At 40.5% G+C, this 17291-nt stretch overlaps 1 protein-coding gene and 1 pseudogene across 5 annotated transcripts in view; one reads left to right on the top strand and one right to left on the bottom strand.

Moving 5' to 3' along the window:
* Positions 1-17291, top strand: part of TAF1 (TATA-box binding protein associated factor 1) — a 178546-nt gene that overhangs the window by 70176 nt on the left and 91079 nt on the right. The gene's annotated exons all lie outside the window — the stretch shown is intronic.
* On the bottom strand, positions 3916-4043 carry LOC112616773 (annotated as a pseudogene).

Here is a 17291-nt window from a genome sequence, read left to right as displayed (position 1 = left end):
CTTGTCGTCGAATGAATAAACATGATTGAGACCTTATTTAATTTATGGATTAATTTGGAGAAACTGTATCTTTATAATTCTCCATTTTTCCACCTGGGAGTTTATATTTCTTAATTTACTCACATTTTCTTTTATGTCCCCCAATAATGGCTTCTAGTTTTCTTCATATAGTTTCTAGGCATCTTTTAATTTATTCCTATACATTTTATAGTTTTTGTTGCTTTTGAATTTCTCATTGTTGAGTTTATTCCTAGGTAATTTAAAAGTTTTTATTTTGTTTATTCTTCATTGTCAATATTCTATATAAAATTTAAAAGCTTTGCTGCCATTGTGCTTGTGCTCTTTTTTTCCTAACTGGTTATTAAGTCTAAAGGTTTCAGTTTGAAGAATATGAGTAGTTGATTCAGTATTGTTCATAGGTTAAATGTAATACTTAAAGCGTTTCCATAATACTAGTTTCTAAGTCTGTGCTATGAGGGTACTACTCTGTAAGTCTGGCCACTAACAAATAATAAGGGTCTTTTTTTTCCATCAGTGATTGGGACCCAAGATATAAGTATCTCTGACCAGGCTTGGTGGCTCACAACAGTAATCCCAGCACTTTGGGAGGTCGAGACAGGCGGATCATTTGAGGCCAGGAGTTAAAGACCAGCCTGGCCAACATGGTGAAACCCCATCTCTACTAAAAATACAAAAATTAGCTGGGCCTGGAGCTGAGATCATGCCACTGCACTCCAGCCTGGGCGACAGAGTGAGACTCTGTCTCCAAAAAAAAAAAAAAAGAAATATTTCCATATGAAGGTTAAGTCCTTCACGTCATTGAAGAGAAGAAAAACTTCCCCAAATCCTGCTTGAGTCTCTTGCTGCCATCTTGTCTATTTCTCTTTCCATACAGACTTTTTTATTATGGTAAAATATAGATAATATAAAAATTTGTCATTTTAACTATTTTTATTTTTTTGAGACTGAGTCTCATTCTGTTTCCTAGGCTGGAGTGCAGTGGTGCGATCTTGGCTCACTGCAACCTCTGCTTCCTGGGTTCAAGCGTTTCTCCTGCCTCAGCCTCCAGAGTAGCTGGGATTACAGGTGTACACCACCACGCCCGGGTAATTTTTGTATTTTTAGTAGAGACGGGGGTTCACCATGTTGGCCAGGTTAGTCTCCCATTTCTGACCTCAGGTGATCCACCTGCCTCAGCCTCCCAAAGTGCTGGGATTACAGGCATGAGCCACCATGCCCAGCCGTCGTTTTAACTATTTTTAAGTGTAAAAATCAGTGGCATTAAGTTCATTCACAGTGTAGTGCAACCATTACCACTATGTATTTACAGAACTTTTTTATTATTCCAAACAGAAACTCTGTACCCCTTACATGGTAACTCCCCTTCTTCCTAGCTCCTGGTAATCTCTATTCTAGTTTCTCTCTCTATGCAATTGCCTATTCTAGGTATGTCATATAAGCAAATCATACATTATATACAATATTCTTCCTTTTGTGTCTGGTTTGTTTTACTTACCATATTTTCAAGGTTCATCCATGTTGTAGCATGTATCAGACTTTCATTCCTTTTTATGACAGCCAGACTTCTTTTATGAATATGTAACATCTCTCACTATTTTCTTTGTCTGCCAGTAATGCCTCACTTAGCTTTAAGCTGGCTTCCACCCTGTCCAGTCTCCCAAGTAAACAGGACCACATAATTGTCAGATATAGTGGGCACTTTTCTGTGCTTATCTTGACCTCACCCTAGTATTTGACGTAATTGACCATTCTTTCCTCACAACTGTATTGTGATTGGCTTCCATGACAATTTTTAGCTGTGGCTAGGGGAGGCCGAGGCGCGTGGATCACGTGAGGTCAGGAGTTCGAGACTAGCCTGGCCAACACGGTGAAACCTGTCTTCACTAAAAATACAAAAAAATTAGCCAGGCGTGGTGGCACACAGTATAAGAATGCAGTCAGCATTCTCGGGAGGCTGAGGCAGGAGAATCACTTGAACCTGGGAGGCAGAGGTTGCAGTGAGCCAAGATCATGACACTGCACTCCAGCCTGGGTGACAGAACGAGACTCCAAAAATAAAAAAGTCAGCCCTTATTTTCCTCCCACCTCTTAAACTATTCCTTTTTAATCTCCTTTGCTGAATGTTCTGCCCACTCCTGTAACTTCAGTTATCACCTCTTTCCTGATGACTCTATTGTAGACAAAGCCACTTGCCAAACATTTCCTCTTGGATGTTTCAGTGGAACTTAAAACATACCTCAAGCTGAGTGTATTATTGTTTCCTCCTATCCTTCTTTATTCCAACTTTCTCCCTCTCTCCTCCTTTACTTGAATCACTCATTTACAATTTCCAATCTGGGTTTAATGGGACATTAACATTACCCAGTAGCTACATCTAGGAACCTCTTGTTTTTGATTCTTTTTTTTTTTTTTTTTTTGAGACGGAGTCTCGCTCTGTCGCCCAGGCTGGAGTGCAGTGGCACAATCTCGGCTCACTGCAAGCTCCGCCTCCCGGGTTCACGCCATTCTCCTGCCTCAGCCTCCCGAGTAGCTGGGACTACAGGCGCCCGCCCCTGCGCCCGGCTAATTTTTTCTATTTTTAGTAGAGACGGGGTTTCACCATGGTCTCGATCTCCTGACCTTGTGATCCGCCCGCCTCGGCCTCCCAAAGTGCTGGGATTACAGGCGTGAGCCACCGCGCCCGGCCTTTGATTCTTTACTTTGAATAAGTTCCAACATCCAGTATGTCACTAAAGTTTGCATTATATTTTGCCTAGTCACCTGGTGAATGTCCCAGCCTTTATATTTATCTCCTTCTAACCTAACATCTACATTCCTGTCGGGTAGACCTTTTAAAAAACAAGCAAAACCTCTCATAAAAAGATCAAATAATCTAGAAATATATAAAATTAAAAGTTAAAGCTTCTGCCTGCCCTCCCACTCCTGTCTCCCATATTTTCATTTCCCCAGAGATAACAGCTTGATACATAGTCTTAGGTACTTTTTTCTATGCTTACACAAAATGTGTTTACTTATTACGCCACTCTCAGCACACTGCCTATAGGGTAGCCCTGCTCTGCAGGAGCAGTAAAAAAGAAAAATACATGTAGGTTTTTCAAGTTTTTGTTTTATTCTGTAATTTGCTCTTTTTTGCTCATGAATATATTCTGATCCTTTTTATTTTGAGGTAATTATAGATTCAGGAAGTTGCAAGAAATAGTACAGAGTCCTGTGGGCTTCTCACTCAGCTTCCTTCAATGGCAATATCTTACATAGCTGTACTTCAATATCAAGACCAGGAAATTTATATTGGTACATTACTGTTAAATAAATTACAAAACTTAGTTTTCACCATTTAAAAAATCTATTTGTGCATATCTGTGTGCAATGTCATGCCGTATGTATGTTCCTGTAACCACCACCACAATTAAGACTTAGAACTGTTACCATAAAGGAACTCCCTGTTCTTTGTATCTGCACCCCCCACACACACACGCCCACCACCGCACCCACCACTGTTCCTGTTCCACTTATCTGTTCTCCATCTCTATAGTTTTGACATTTGAGCATGTTATATAAATGGAATAGTATAATATGTATGTAACAATTTGAGATTGACTTTTTTCACAAAGCATAATTCCCTTGAAGTCCATCTAAATTGTTGTATCAGTAGTTCATTTTTTAAACTGTTGAGTGTCCCATTGTGTGGTTGTACCAGAGTTTGTTCAAACATTTACTCATTGAAGGACATTCAGATTTTCACTATTTTGCCATTATGAGTAAAGCTGCTGTGAGCAATCATAGACAGGGTTTTGGATGAGTTTAATTTTTCATTTCTCTGGGATAAATGCCCAAGAATAGAATGCTATATGTTTAGTTTTACAAGAAACTGCACTGTTTCATTTTTTTTTTCCACATCAGATGTGGAAAAAAAATGTACTGGCATTGTAATAAGGCTTGAGGGAGGCACATCTCACACATGAGCGTGAAAACCCAATGTCATCACACTTATGTCATTATAAGCTTATGAACTACAAAAAGATTGTGCCATACTTTTGGAGTGTCTGTACCATTTTACATTCCCACCAGCAATGTACGTGATCCAGTTTCTCTGCAGCATTCACTATTAACACTTTAAAAAATTTTAGCTGTTCTTCTATTGTGATTTTATTCTTTTATTTTTTTTGGAATTCGGTGCAAATTTTATTAAACTACAAAAATCATACAATTATTATTTTAGATATATTTATATAAAGTCATAAAAGCTATGATTTTTGAAAAACATTAGCATAAGAAATTTTTTTGTTATATAAGTAAATTTAGCATCTTAAGGATTCAATATACAGTTTAAAAATTTTTTAAATTAACAGCGATTGTACATATTCTTGAGGGCACATAATTATATTTCCATACATATAATTTATAGTTATCAGATCAAGGTAATTAGCACATCCACTGTCTCAAATGTTTATCACTTCTTTGTGTTGAGAATGTGCAATATCCTTCTAGCTATTTGAAACTATATATTGTTTTATTATTAACTATAGTCATTCTATGGTGCTATAGAACACTAGAACTTATTTCTATCTAGCTATAATTTTGTATTTTTTTTTCTAGGGTATATGTGCACAACGTGCAGATTTGTTACATATGTATACATGTGCCATGTTGGTTTGCTGCACCCATTAACTCGTCATTTACATTAGGTATTTCTCCTAATGCTGTCCCTCCCCCAACCCCCCACCCCACGAACGGCCCTGGTATGTGATGTTCCCCACCCTGTGTCCAAGTGCTCTTATTGATCAATTCCCACCTATGAGTGAGAACATGTGGTGTTTGGTTTTCTGTCCTTGTGATAGTTTGCTCAGAATGATGATTTCCAGCTTCATCCGTGTCCCTGCAAGGGACGTGAACTCATCCTTTTTTATGTCTGCATAGGGATTCCATGGTGTATATGTGCCACATTTTCTTAATCAAGTCTATCATTGATGGACGTTTGAGTTGGTTCCAAGTCTGCTATTGTGAATTGTGCCACAATAAACATATGTGTGCATGTGTCTTTATAGTAGCATGATCTATAATCCTTTGAGTATATCCCCAGTAATGGGATGGCTGGGTCAAATGGTATTTCTAGTTCTAGATCCTTGAGGAATCGCCACACTGTCTTCCACAATGGTTGAACTGGCTTACAGTCCCACCAACAGTGTAAAAGTGTTCCTATTTCTCCACATCCTCTCCAGCCTCTGTTGTTTCCTGACTTTTTAATGATCGCCATTCTGACTGGTGTGAGATGGTATCTCATTGTGGTTTTGATTTGCATTTCTCTGATGGCCAGTGATGATGAGCATTTTTTTCATGTGTCTGTTGGCTGCATAAATGTCTTCTTTTGAGGAGTGTCTGTTTGTATCCTTTGCCCACTTTTTGATGAGGTTGTTTGATTTTTTTTCTTGTAAATTTAAGTTCTTTGTAGATTCTGGATATTAGCCCTTTGTCAGATGGGTAGATTGTTAAAATTTTCTCCCATTCTGTAGGTTGCCTGTTCACTCTGATGGTAATTTCTTTTGCTGTGCAGAAGCTCTTTAGTTTAATTAGATCCCATTTGTCAGTTTTGGCTTTTGTTGCCATTGCTTCTGGTGTTTTAGTCATGCAGTCCTTGCCCATGCTTATGTCCTGAATTGTATTGCCTAGGTTTTCTTCTAGGGTTTTTATGGTTTTAGGTCTAACATTTAAGTCTTTAATCCATCTTGAATTAATTTTTGTTAAGGAGTAAGGAAGGGATCCAATTTCAGCTTTCTACATATGGCTAGCCAGTTTTCCCAGCACCATTTATTAAATAGGGAATCCTTTCCCCATTTCTTGTTTTTGTCAGGTTTGTCAAAGATCAGATGGTTGTAGATGTGTGGAGTTATTTCTGAGGCCTCTGTTCTATTCCATCGGTCTATATATCTGTTTTGGTACCAGTACCATGCTGTTTTGATTACTGTAGCCTTGTAGTATAGTTTGAAGTCAGGTAGCGTGATGCCTCCAGCTTTGTTCATTTTGCTTAGGATTATCTTGGCAGTGTGGGCTCTTTTTTGGTTCCATATGAACTTTAAAGTAGTTTTTTCCAATTCCGTGAAGAAAGTCATTAGTAGCTTGATGGGGATGGCATTGAATCTGTAAATTACCTTGGGCAGTATGGCCATTTTCATGATATTGATTCTTCCTATCCATGAGCATGGAATGTTCTTCCATTTGTTTGTGTCCTCTTTTATTTCATTGAGCAGTGGTTTGTAGTTCTCCTTGAAGAGGTCCTTCACATCCCTTGTAAGTTGGATTCCTAGGTGTTTTATTCTCTTTGTGGCAGTTATGAATGGGAGTTCACTCATGATTTGGCTCTCTGTTGGTCTGTTACTGGTGTATAAGAATGCTTGTGATTTTTGCACATTGATTTTGTATCCTGAGACTTTGCTGAAGTTGCTTATCAGCTTGAGATTTTGGGCTGAGACGATGGAATTTTCTAAATATACAATCATGTCATCTGCAAACAGGGACAGTTTGACTTTCTCTTTTCCTAATTGAATACCCTTTATTTCTTTCTCTTGCCTGATTGCCCTGTCTGTGGCCCAGTTTTAATTGTGTTGTTTTCTTTTTTTTTTTTTTTTTTTTTTTTTTTTTGAGACAGAGTCTCACACTGTCACCCAGGCTGGAGTGCAGTGGCGCAATCTTGGCTCACTGCAGTGTCTGCCTCCCAGATTCAAGCGATTTTCCTGCCTCGGCCTCCTGAGAATCTGGGATTACAGGCGTCCGCCCCAATGCCTGGCTAATTTTTTTGTATTTTTAGTAGAGACGGAATTTCACCGTGTTGGCCAGGCTGGTTTTGAATGCCTGACCTCAAGTGATCTGCCTGCCTCAGCCTCCCAAAGCGTTGGGATTACAGGTATGACCCACTGTGCCCGGCCTGTGTTTTCTTTTTGAGACAGAGTCTCGCACTGTCACCCAGGCTGGAGTACAGTGGTGCAATCTCAGCTCACTGCAACCTTCGCCTCCCAGGTTTGAGTGATTTTCCTGCCTGAGCCTCCCAAGTGACCGGGATTACAGGCACCTGCTACCATGCCTGGCTAATTTTTGTAGTTTTAGTAGAGACGGGGTTTTGCCATGTTGGCCAGACCGGTCTGGAACTCCTGACCTCAAGTGATTGGCCTTCCTTAGCCTCCCAAAGTGTTAGGACTATAGTCGTGATGAGTCACCTCGCTCGGCCTGTTTTCTTAATGAGTTTTGAGAGTTCTTGATATATTCTAGGTACGAGACCTTTATTACATACACGATTTGCAGAGATTTTCTCCCCAGTCTATGCCTTACTTTTTCAGTCCCTTAATAGTATCTTTCAGGCTAGACACAGTGACTCACACCTGTAATCCCAGTGCTTTGGGAGGCCAAGGTGGGAAGACTACCTGAACCCAGGAGTTCGAGAACAGCCTATACAATATAGTGAGACCCCATCTCTACAAAAAATTTTTAAAATTTATGTTTGGTGGTGCATGCCCATAGTCCCAGCTACTCGGGAGGCTGAGATGGGAGGATTGCTTGAGTCCAGGAGGTCAAGGCTATGGTCAGGGCTGACCCAGGAGGTCAAGGTGAAGTGCTGGGATTACAGGTGTGAGTCCCCAGGCGTGGCCAGTGTTTGTATCTCGCTCTCTCTTTTTTTTTTTTTTTTTTTTTTTTGAGACGAGTCTCTGCTCTGTCACCCAGGCTGGAGTGCAGTTAGTGCCATTTCAGCTCACTGCCAGCTCTGCCTCCTGGGTTCACGCCATTTTCCTGCCTCAGCCTTCTGAGTAGCTGGGACTACAGTTGTCCGCCACCATGCCTGGCTAATTTTTTTTTGTATTTTTAGTAGAGACGGGGTTTCACCGTAGCCAGGATGGTCTCGATCTCCTGACCTCGTGATCCTCCTGCCTCGGCCTCCCAATGTGCTAGGATTACAGGCGTGAGCCACCGCGACCAGCCCAGTGTTTGTGTCTCTTAAGAAGTCGGCCAGGCACGGTGGCTCACACCTATAATCCAAGCACAATGGGAGGCTGAGACAGTGGGTTGCTTGAGGTCAGGAGTTTGAGATCAGCCTGGTCAACATGGTGCAACCCATCTCTACTAAAAATACAAAGAAAAATAATAATAATAATTAGCTGGGTGTGGTGTGTGGTGGTGCACACCTATAATCCTAGCTACTCAGGAGGCTGAGGCATGAGAACTGGTTGAACCTGGGAGGTGGAGGTTGCAGTGAGCTGAGATCACACCACTGCACTCCAGCCTGGACGACAGAGTGAGACTCGTCTCCAAAAAAAAAAAAAAAAAAGTCTTTGCCCAGCTCAGATCACAAAGGTTTTCTCTTATGTTTTTTCCTAAAATTTTACAGTTGTAGCCTTTTACACTTAAGTCCATGATCCATTTTTAATTACTTTTTGTGTACAGTTTGAAATTTAGGTTGAAGTGCTTTTTTTGCCTATGGATGTCCCAATTTTTCATCATTTATTGAAAAAACTGTCCTTCCTCCATTGAGTTGCCCTGTATGTATACCTTTATCAAAAATCAATTGAGTGTGTTGGTTTATTTCTAGAAGTCTTATGATCAGGTAGAGTGATTCCTCTCTTTTTCAAAACTGTTTTATATTCTAGTTCTTTTGCCCTTCCACTAAATTTAGAAGGGGCTTGTCTATATCTACAAAAACATCTTACTGGGATTTGGGTAAGAATTGTGTTAAAACCCATAGATCAATTTGAGGAGAATTGACATCTTTACTGATTATCTTTTCATGTTAGTACATATAGATTTCTACATTCTTTTAAACTTATTTCTTAGCATGGATGGATGTATCATAATTTATTTTATATTGATAGGCATTTAAAGTATCTCCATGATGCTGGCTTGCAGACTGTTGTTCACTTTTTTTTTTTTTTTTTTTTTTGAGACTGAGTCTCTGTCACCCAGGTTGGAGTGCAGTGGCCTGATCTCGGCTCACTATAACCTCTGCCTCCCGGATTGAAGCAATTCTTGTGCCTCAGCCTCCCGAGTAACTGGGATTACAGGTGTGCACCACCATGCCTGGCTAATTTTTGTATTTTTAGTAGAGATGGGGTTTTCCCATGTTGCCCAGGCTGGTCCCGAACTCCTGACCTCAGGTGATCCACCTGCCTCAGCTTCCCAAAGTGCTGGGATTACAGGTGTGAGCCACTGTGCCCGGCCTAGTTGTTCACTATTTTTATATTTTATTGATGTGTGCTTGTATAAAATTTTTGTAGGAAATCTTGATATTTTGAAATTGTGTTCCAAAAGGCTATATCTTTATAGTCAAAATAACAGTGAAGGAAAATATCTGTTTCCCTACAACCTCTTTAACGCTGGGAATATCAATACTTTAAAAATTATTCTTGTAAAATTAAAATATATAACTTAAAATTTTATAAAAATTACATACATGTTCATTGAATAAATGAAACAGCATAGAATTTTATAAAGTGAAAAGGAAAAATCTTGTTCTTCCCTTCCTAACATCCCATTAGTAGCCAGTATTAGATTTGGTGTGAAGTATCATAAATTTTACTCTATAGGAAAAGGTGTTTTGAGGTGTTTATTTTTGTAGTTGTAGAGATATGAGATACGAGGATATGTTTTTAGCCAAAGCTATCTGTTTATTTATCTATATATTTTTAAGTTGCTAAATGGAATGGTGTTTCATTTTTGAGGAAAAAAACATTTTCAGGGTCTTTGGGCTTTTCATCAAATAGACCCTTGGCCAGTGAGATTTATTACCCCAGTTCCTTCTGGATGGTTTCTACCTTCTTGAATTTCTAGTCTAGATTCTGAGTGAGATTATTGAGAGACTGAACCTCTTTGGAAACTAAACATCCTAATTTACTTTTGATCCTCATTCTACATAAGGTAAGGAGCCTAGCTATATTGTGAAAGATTAGATTCACTTCTCTTTAATTTTCACTTGTTTTGGATCTAGTTTGAAGATAAATATCTAAGAATTGCAGAGTCAGAGCTCATCTCTTTGGGATCTGGACTATGCATAGTTGCATTTAGTAATTCTGATTTCTTTAGGAATTTAATATGCAGATTCTTTTTTTTATATCTGGCACTGATTTTTTTAAAAAAGCTTTGTACTTCTACTGAACTTTTATTTTTTAATTTTAATAGTTCACATTGGAACAAACGCATATCCTCACACCATCCACTGTCAAGATGATAATTTATGCTGTTTTGACAGAGTACTCATTTTCTTAGGGAGGGATTATTTTTAGTATTTGTGGAAGAGTTCTCAAGGGAAATGTGAGCCTAGGAGTGATCACAAATCCCCTCTTCTTGGGGCCCAGGGATGCTTACCAACTTGACTGGTGTTTTTCTCTGAATGTTTTCAGAAAGTTAGCAGCAATAGACAGAGCATGGTGGCTCACGCCTGTAATCCCAGCACTTTGGGAGGCCGAGGCAGGTAGATGACTGGACGTCAGGAGTTCGAGACAAGCCTGGCCAACATGGTGAAACTCTGTCTCTGCTAAAAAATAAAAAATTTGATGGGCGTAGTGGTGCACACCTATAATCCCAGCTACTTGGGGAGGCTGAGGCAGGAGAAATACTTGAACCCGGGAGACGGAGGTTGCAACAAGCAGAGATCGCGCCACTGTACTCCAGCCTGGGTGACAGAGCGAGACACTGTGTCAAGAAAAAAAAAATAGCAATAATGCTTGCTTTCCCCCTCTTACTAGAACCATGAAGCTTGTGACTTGGGTTTCTTCTCACATCACCATACAGAAGGAAATTAACTTAGAAACCAGAAAAAGAATTTTCTTGGTGGAGTATCAGCTTTCCAAAGTTGTCATTGGCATTATCTCTATTTAAGGACATTAGAATTTGATTTTTTTTTTTTTTTTTTTTTTTTTTTTTTTTTTTTTGAGACGGAGTCTCGCTCTGTCGCCCAGGCTGGAGTGCAGTGGCCGGATCTCAGCTCATTGCAAGCTCCGCCTCCCGGGTTCATGCCATTCTCCTGCCTCAGCCTCCAGAGTAGCTGGGACTACAGGCGCCCGCCACCTCGCCCGGCTAGTTTTTTGTATTTTTTAGTAGAGACGGGGTTTCACCGTGTTAGCCAGGATGGTCTCGATCTCCTGACCTTGTGATCCGCCCGTCTCGGCCTCCCAAAGTGCTGGGATTACAGGCTTGAGCCACCGCGCCCGGCCTAGAATTTGAATTGTATGTGATTCTGTAGACTTTACCACTCCTTATTTGGTATGAGGCAAAGTATAAATAAATAACGTTTCTCCAACGTGACATGTAGAGTTGCTTCAGCCATGATTTAACAAGGAGAGAGAGAAAAAAAATATACTCAGGAAAAACATTCCTTTTCATGAGTGGGTAGCTTATTCTGTTGAGTACAGTGACAAGTCACAGATCATCTTTCATTCATTTTGGTGTCATTCTAGAAATTCTTTATAACTTAATTCTAGTTTTCTGTGTAGTAACCCTGTAGGGACTAGGAATTGGAGTTCAGTTCTGTTTAACCTTCTTCCCAGCCCCCCCACAGTAGCTTCAGCACCTTTACTATTCCTGTAGAGGCTCTGTTGTCTTTGTCTCTTTACTTGGATTCCTCATTTCTTCCTAAGCTACAAAACCTATAGCTGATCATCCTACTTTTAGTAAGTTCCTGATTGCTCCAAAATGTAGAACGATATTTTTAGACTTACGGAGATGGTTATGGATCCCTTTGAAAATCCGATGAAAAACTAAAGCTGTTCTGCTCTCAAAGATGAGTATTACATACAGAATTTTGTTTATAGTTCTAAGGATTCGTAGCTCTCTCTCTCTCATAAGAACTCCTGGTATAGGTAGGGATAAGAAAACATCACAGTGGATATTTTTATCCACTATGTTAACAGTGGTTTGCCAGTTCCACCACCATGTTTCATTAGAAAGACTTAAATGCTGCTTTGCATATAATAGTGTAATAGAGTCTAATAGCTGAAGCTCTTGTAACTATTGAGAACATGGACTGTCTGAAACTGACACAAACACATAAGTGTATCAGCTGTGCAAGTAAGTGTGGGTTTTTTTAAATATTCTGGAGGTATTAGTGGATATTTCTTTTCTTTTTTCTTTTCTTTGCTTTTTTTTTTTTTTTTTTTGAGACGGAGTTTCACCCTTGTTGCCCAGGCTGGAGTACAATGGCATGATCTTGGCTCACCGCAACCTCCCCCTCCTGGGTTCAAGTGATTCTCCTGCCTCAGCCTCCCGAGTAGCTGGGATTACAGGCTTGCGCCACCATGCCTGGTTAATTTTGTATTTTTATTAGAGATGGGGTTTCTCCATGTTGGTCAGGCTAGTCTCAAACTCCTGATCTCAGGTGATCTGCCTACCTCGGCCTCCCAAAGTGCTGGGATTACAGGCATGAGCCACTGCGCCCAGCCATTAGTGGGTATTTCTTAGAGTGATGTGTTGCAAAGAAAATGGGTAGGGAAGAGGTCCCATTTTCAAAATGGATTAAAGTAAGAGAGAAACTTCACAAATGTATAAAACTAATTTTTCCTTGTATTATAAAGTGAGGGAATTGAGATATTGAGAGGTTAGTTCATGTTTAAGTTTCGAAACTAAAGTAGAATAAAGGTTGAATTCCTAATTTATAGGCTGGGGTTTTAGCCATGAGGCAGGTCCCTATAGGTAGAAGAGCCTATACTGTAAGGAACTACCGTTGTACAGGCTTGGTGAAGGAGGCCTGTAACCTGTATGCAGCCTTTCTATTTTCTCCAGCAACATTTCTGTTTTCTTTTTTTGTTTTTTTTGAGACAGAGTCTCGCTCTGTCACTCAGGCTGGAGTGCAGTGGCACGATCATGGCTCACTGCAGCCTCAACCTCCTGAGCTCAACTGATTCTCTCACCTCAGCCTCCTGAGCAGCTGGGACTACAGGTGCACACCACAATGCCCAGCTAATTTTTGTGTTATTTGTATAGACGGGGTTTCGCCGTATTGCCCAGGCTGGTGTTGAACTCCTGAGCTCAAGTGATCATCCTGCCCAGCCTCCCAAAGTGTTGGGATTACAGGCATGAGCCACCACACCCAGCTCTAAATATCTTGACAATTGACTTTTCTTCCTTGTTTGTGTTTGGCACAGGCAGTTTCTGTGAGGATACAACTTTATTTTTCATGTTTTAAAGAATAAATGACCTATACTTGTAAGAAGTTTTACCTGGAAGATACTTTTTTTTTTTTTTTTTTTTTTTGAGACGGAGTCTTGCTCTGTCGCCCAGGCTGGAGTGCAGTGGCTGGATCTCAGCTCACTGCAAGCTCCGCCTCCCGGGTTCACGCCATTCTCCTGCCTCAGCCTCCCGAGTAGCTGGGACTACAGGCGCCCACCACCTCGCCCGGCTAGTTTTCTATATTTTTTAGTAGAGACGGGGTTTCACCGTGTTAGCCAGGATGGTCTCGATCTCCTGACCTCGTGATCCGCCCACCTCGGCCTCCCAAAGTGCTGGGATTACAGGCTTGAGCCACGGCACCCGGCCGATACTTTTTTTTTTTTTTTTTTGAGGCAGAGTCTTGCTCTGTCGCCCAGGCTGGAGTACAGTAGTGCAATCTTGGCTCACTGCAGCCTCCACCTCCCGGGTTCAAGAGATTCTTGTGCTTCATCCTCCCGAGTAGCTGGGACTACAGGCATGTGCCACCATGCCCAGCTAAGTTTTATATTTTTAGTAGAGATGGAGTTTCATCAAGTTGCCCAGGCTGGTCTCGAACTCCTGACCTCAAATGATCTTCCCGCCTCAGCCTCCCAGAGTGCTGAGATTACAGTTGTGAGCCACAGCGTCTGGCCAAGACTTTTTTATTTATGTAATAGGTTGTAATAGTCATAGTAGATATGACCTGAAAGCTTCAGAGCTTCACATACACATGCGGTATCTATTTTTTGTTGACAGATGATAGTTGTACATATTTATGGAGTACATGTGATATTTTGATACATGTATACGATGTGTAGTAATCAAATCAGGGTAATTGGGATATCCAACACCTCAAACATTTATCTTTTTTTTTTGTATTAGAAACATTACAATTCTTCTAGCTATTTTGAAATATAAATTATTAACTATGATTTCCTTACTGTACTATTGAATACTAGAATTTATTCCTCCTGTCTCATCCCCCACATCTCTTCCCTTCCCAGCTTCTGGTAACCACCATTCTACTCTCTACTTCCATGACATCCACGTTTTTAGCTCTCACATATGAATGAGAACACGTAATATTTGTTTCACTGTGCGTGGCTTATTTTGCTTAACATGATGATCTCTGTTTCCAACCATACTGGTTGGATTTCATTCTCTCTTATGGCTGAATAATATTCCATCATGTATATATAACACTTTTTTTTTTTGAAATGGAATCTTGCTCTCGTCGTCCAGGCTGGAATGCAGTGGCACAGTCTCAGCTCACTGCAACCTCTGCCTCCCGGGTTCAAGCGATTCTTCTGCCTCAGCCTCCCGGGTAGCTGGGATTACAGGCGCCCACCTCCACGCCTGGCTAATTTTTTTTGTATTTTTAGTAGAGATAGGATTTCACCATGTTAGCCAAGCTGGTCTCAAACTCCTGGCCTCAGGTGATCCGCCTGCCTCGGCTTCCCATAGTGCTGGGATTATAGGCGTGAGCCACCGTGCCTGGCCAGCACGTGTTCTTTATCCATGTATTTATTGATGGACACCTAGGTTGATTCCATATTTGGCTCTTGTGAATAGTGCTGCAGTAAACATGCGGGTGCAGATATTTTTTCATTATGCTGGTTTCCCTTCTTTTGGATATATACCCAGCAGTGGTAGTGCTGGATCATCCTGTGATAATCCAATTTTTAGTTTTTCGAGTAACCTCCATACTGTTTTCCATAATGGCTGCGTACTAGTATACCAACAGTGTGCGAGCGTTCCCCTTTCTCCACATTTTCATCTTTGTAGTTTAGGTCTTAACATTTGTCTTTAATCCATTTTGAGTTGATTTCTATGTATGGTGAAAGATGGAGATCTAGTTTTATTCTTCTACACGTGGATAACCAGTTTTCCCAGCATCATTTATTAAAGAGACTGCCCTTTCCCCAAATGTGTGTTCTTGTTGCCTTTGTTGAAAATTATTATTTGGCTGTGTTTGGATTTGTATCTGTGTTTTCTATTCTGTGCCATTGGTCTGTGTGTCTGTTTTATGTCAGTACCATGCTGTTTTGGTTCCTATAGCTTTGTAGTATAATTTGAAGTCCACATGGGGTGTGTGTGTGTGTGTGTGTGTGTGTGTGTACATATATATATATATATATATATTTTTTTTTTTTTTTGAGGCCGTCTCACTCTGTCGCCTAGGCTGGAGTGCAGTGGCATGATCTTGCCTCACTGCAACCTCTGCCTCCCGGGTTCAAGTAATTCTCATGCCTCAGTCACCCAAGTAGCTGGGATTACAGGCATGTACCACCATGCCCAGCTAATTTTTGTATTATTAGTAGAGACAGGATTTTGCCATGCTGGCCAGGCTGGTCTCAAACTCCTGGCCTCAAGTAATCTCCCCACCTCGGCCTCCCAAAGTGCTGAGATTACAGACTTGAGCCACCATGCCTGGCCTGTGGTATATTTTTTATCCTTTATATCCTGATAAAACAGTAGGTTTAATTTAGGGATCACCTCTTATGAAGGCTTTCTTAATTCCTCTTCCCCTCTTACCTCCAGGAATCAGCCACTTCCTTCTTTGTGCCACTGTTTTTCCATTGCGTTGTGTTGCCCTATTTGTTTACAGTCTATCTCACTGTACTAGACTATAAACTTCTTGAGGATATGACCTATATCTCACTCATTTCTATCATCTCCAATGCCTGGCACACAAGAAGTATTAAGAAAATGTCTTATGAATAAATAAGTGAATGATCAGTATATTAAAAGAACATTTTGAGCACTTAAGGCAGGGATTGAAAACTCAAATGCCTTCAGGGTCTAGGCATAAGATAAGCAGACCTGGGAGGGACTATGATAACTTGGAGAACACATGCTTTATCTAAAACGAACAGCTGCTACTCAGCCCCAGCCCATTGGTGCCTTGCAGGAATGCTGACCCTGTCTTGGCCACATCTTTACATTTTCTAAAAGAAGCCAGACAATTTAGGTTTTTATGTGAAATCTCCCACTGTTAAATGTTATCAACTAAGTTTTTTTCAAAAAGCTTTTTATTGAAATATAACTTAGATACAGAAAAGTGTTTTATGTATTGTGGGTGTATAGCTCAATCCATTTTTACAAACTGAACTAATTTTTTATGTGAGCCAAACAAAGCTATAAGCCACCAGTTTGCAACTTGTAACTAAGGCCATATGGGGACCCATATAGTTAAGAATCATCTTGTAGGTAAAAGTGTCTTAAGGAGACACATCAGCAAGATGCAATGTATGGACCTTTTTTGGGTTATGATTCAAAGAAATAAATGTAAAAGAGTGTTTATAAAGTAATTTGGGAAATTTGAATCTTGGCTGGCTATTTGATAATATTAAAGAATTATTGTTAATTATTTTAGATGTGATATAGTTGGTTTATTTTTAGAGCAACTTTAGTTCATGGCAAAATTGAGCAGAAGTTACAGAGAGTTCCCATATACTCCCTGCCCTCACATACATACAGCCTACCCAGTTATCAACATCTTGCACCACGCTGGGCATTGTGGTTCACGCCTGTAATCCCAGCACTTTGGGAGGCCAGGAGTTCAAGACCAGCCTGTGCAACATAATGAGACCCCCCCATCTCTACAAACAAAGAAAAATGGGCGTGGTGGCGCATGCTTGCACCCAGGAGTTCAAGGCTGCAGTGAGCCGTGATCATATCGCTGCATTCCAGCCTGGGTGACGGAGCGAAACTCTGTCTCAAAACAAAAACAACATCCTGCACCAGAGTGTTATATTAATTGTGTTAGTTGATGAACCTACATTGACATATCATTATCACCCGCAAGTCCATGGTTCATTCTTGGTGGTGGTGTACGTTGTATGGGTTTTGAGAAATGTATAATGACATGTATCCACCATTATACCAATAATTGTTTATTAAAAGCAGCCTTATGCTGGGCACAGTGGCTCATGCCTATAATCCCAGCACTTTGGGAGGCTGAGAGGGGTGGATCACTTAAGGCCAGGAGTTCAAGAGCAGCCTGGCCAACATGGTGAAACCTAGCAACACATACTGAAAAATTTTTAAAGGAAAATTGTTACGATGCTGGAATTTGCTTCAAAACAATTTGAGAAGAGTCTGAAAATTGA

This window comes from Theropithecus gelada, chromosome X (assembly GCF_003255815.1).
Source record: "Theropithecus gelada isolate Dixy chromosome X, Tgel_1.0, whole genome shotgun sequence".
Lineage (NCBI taxonomy): Eukaryota > Metazoa > Chordata > Mammalia > Primates > Cercopithecidae > Theropithecus > Theropithecus gelada.
This window is presented reverse-complemented; position numbering and strand designations above follow the sequence as displayed.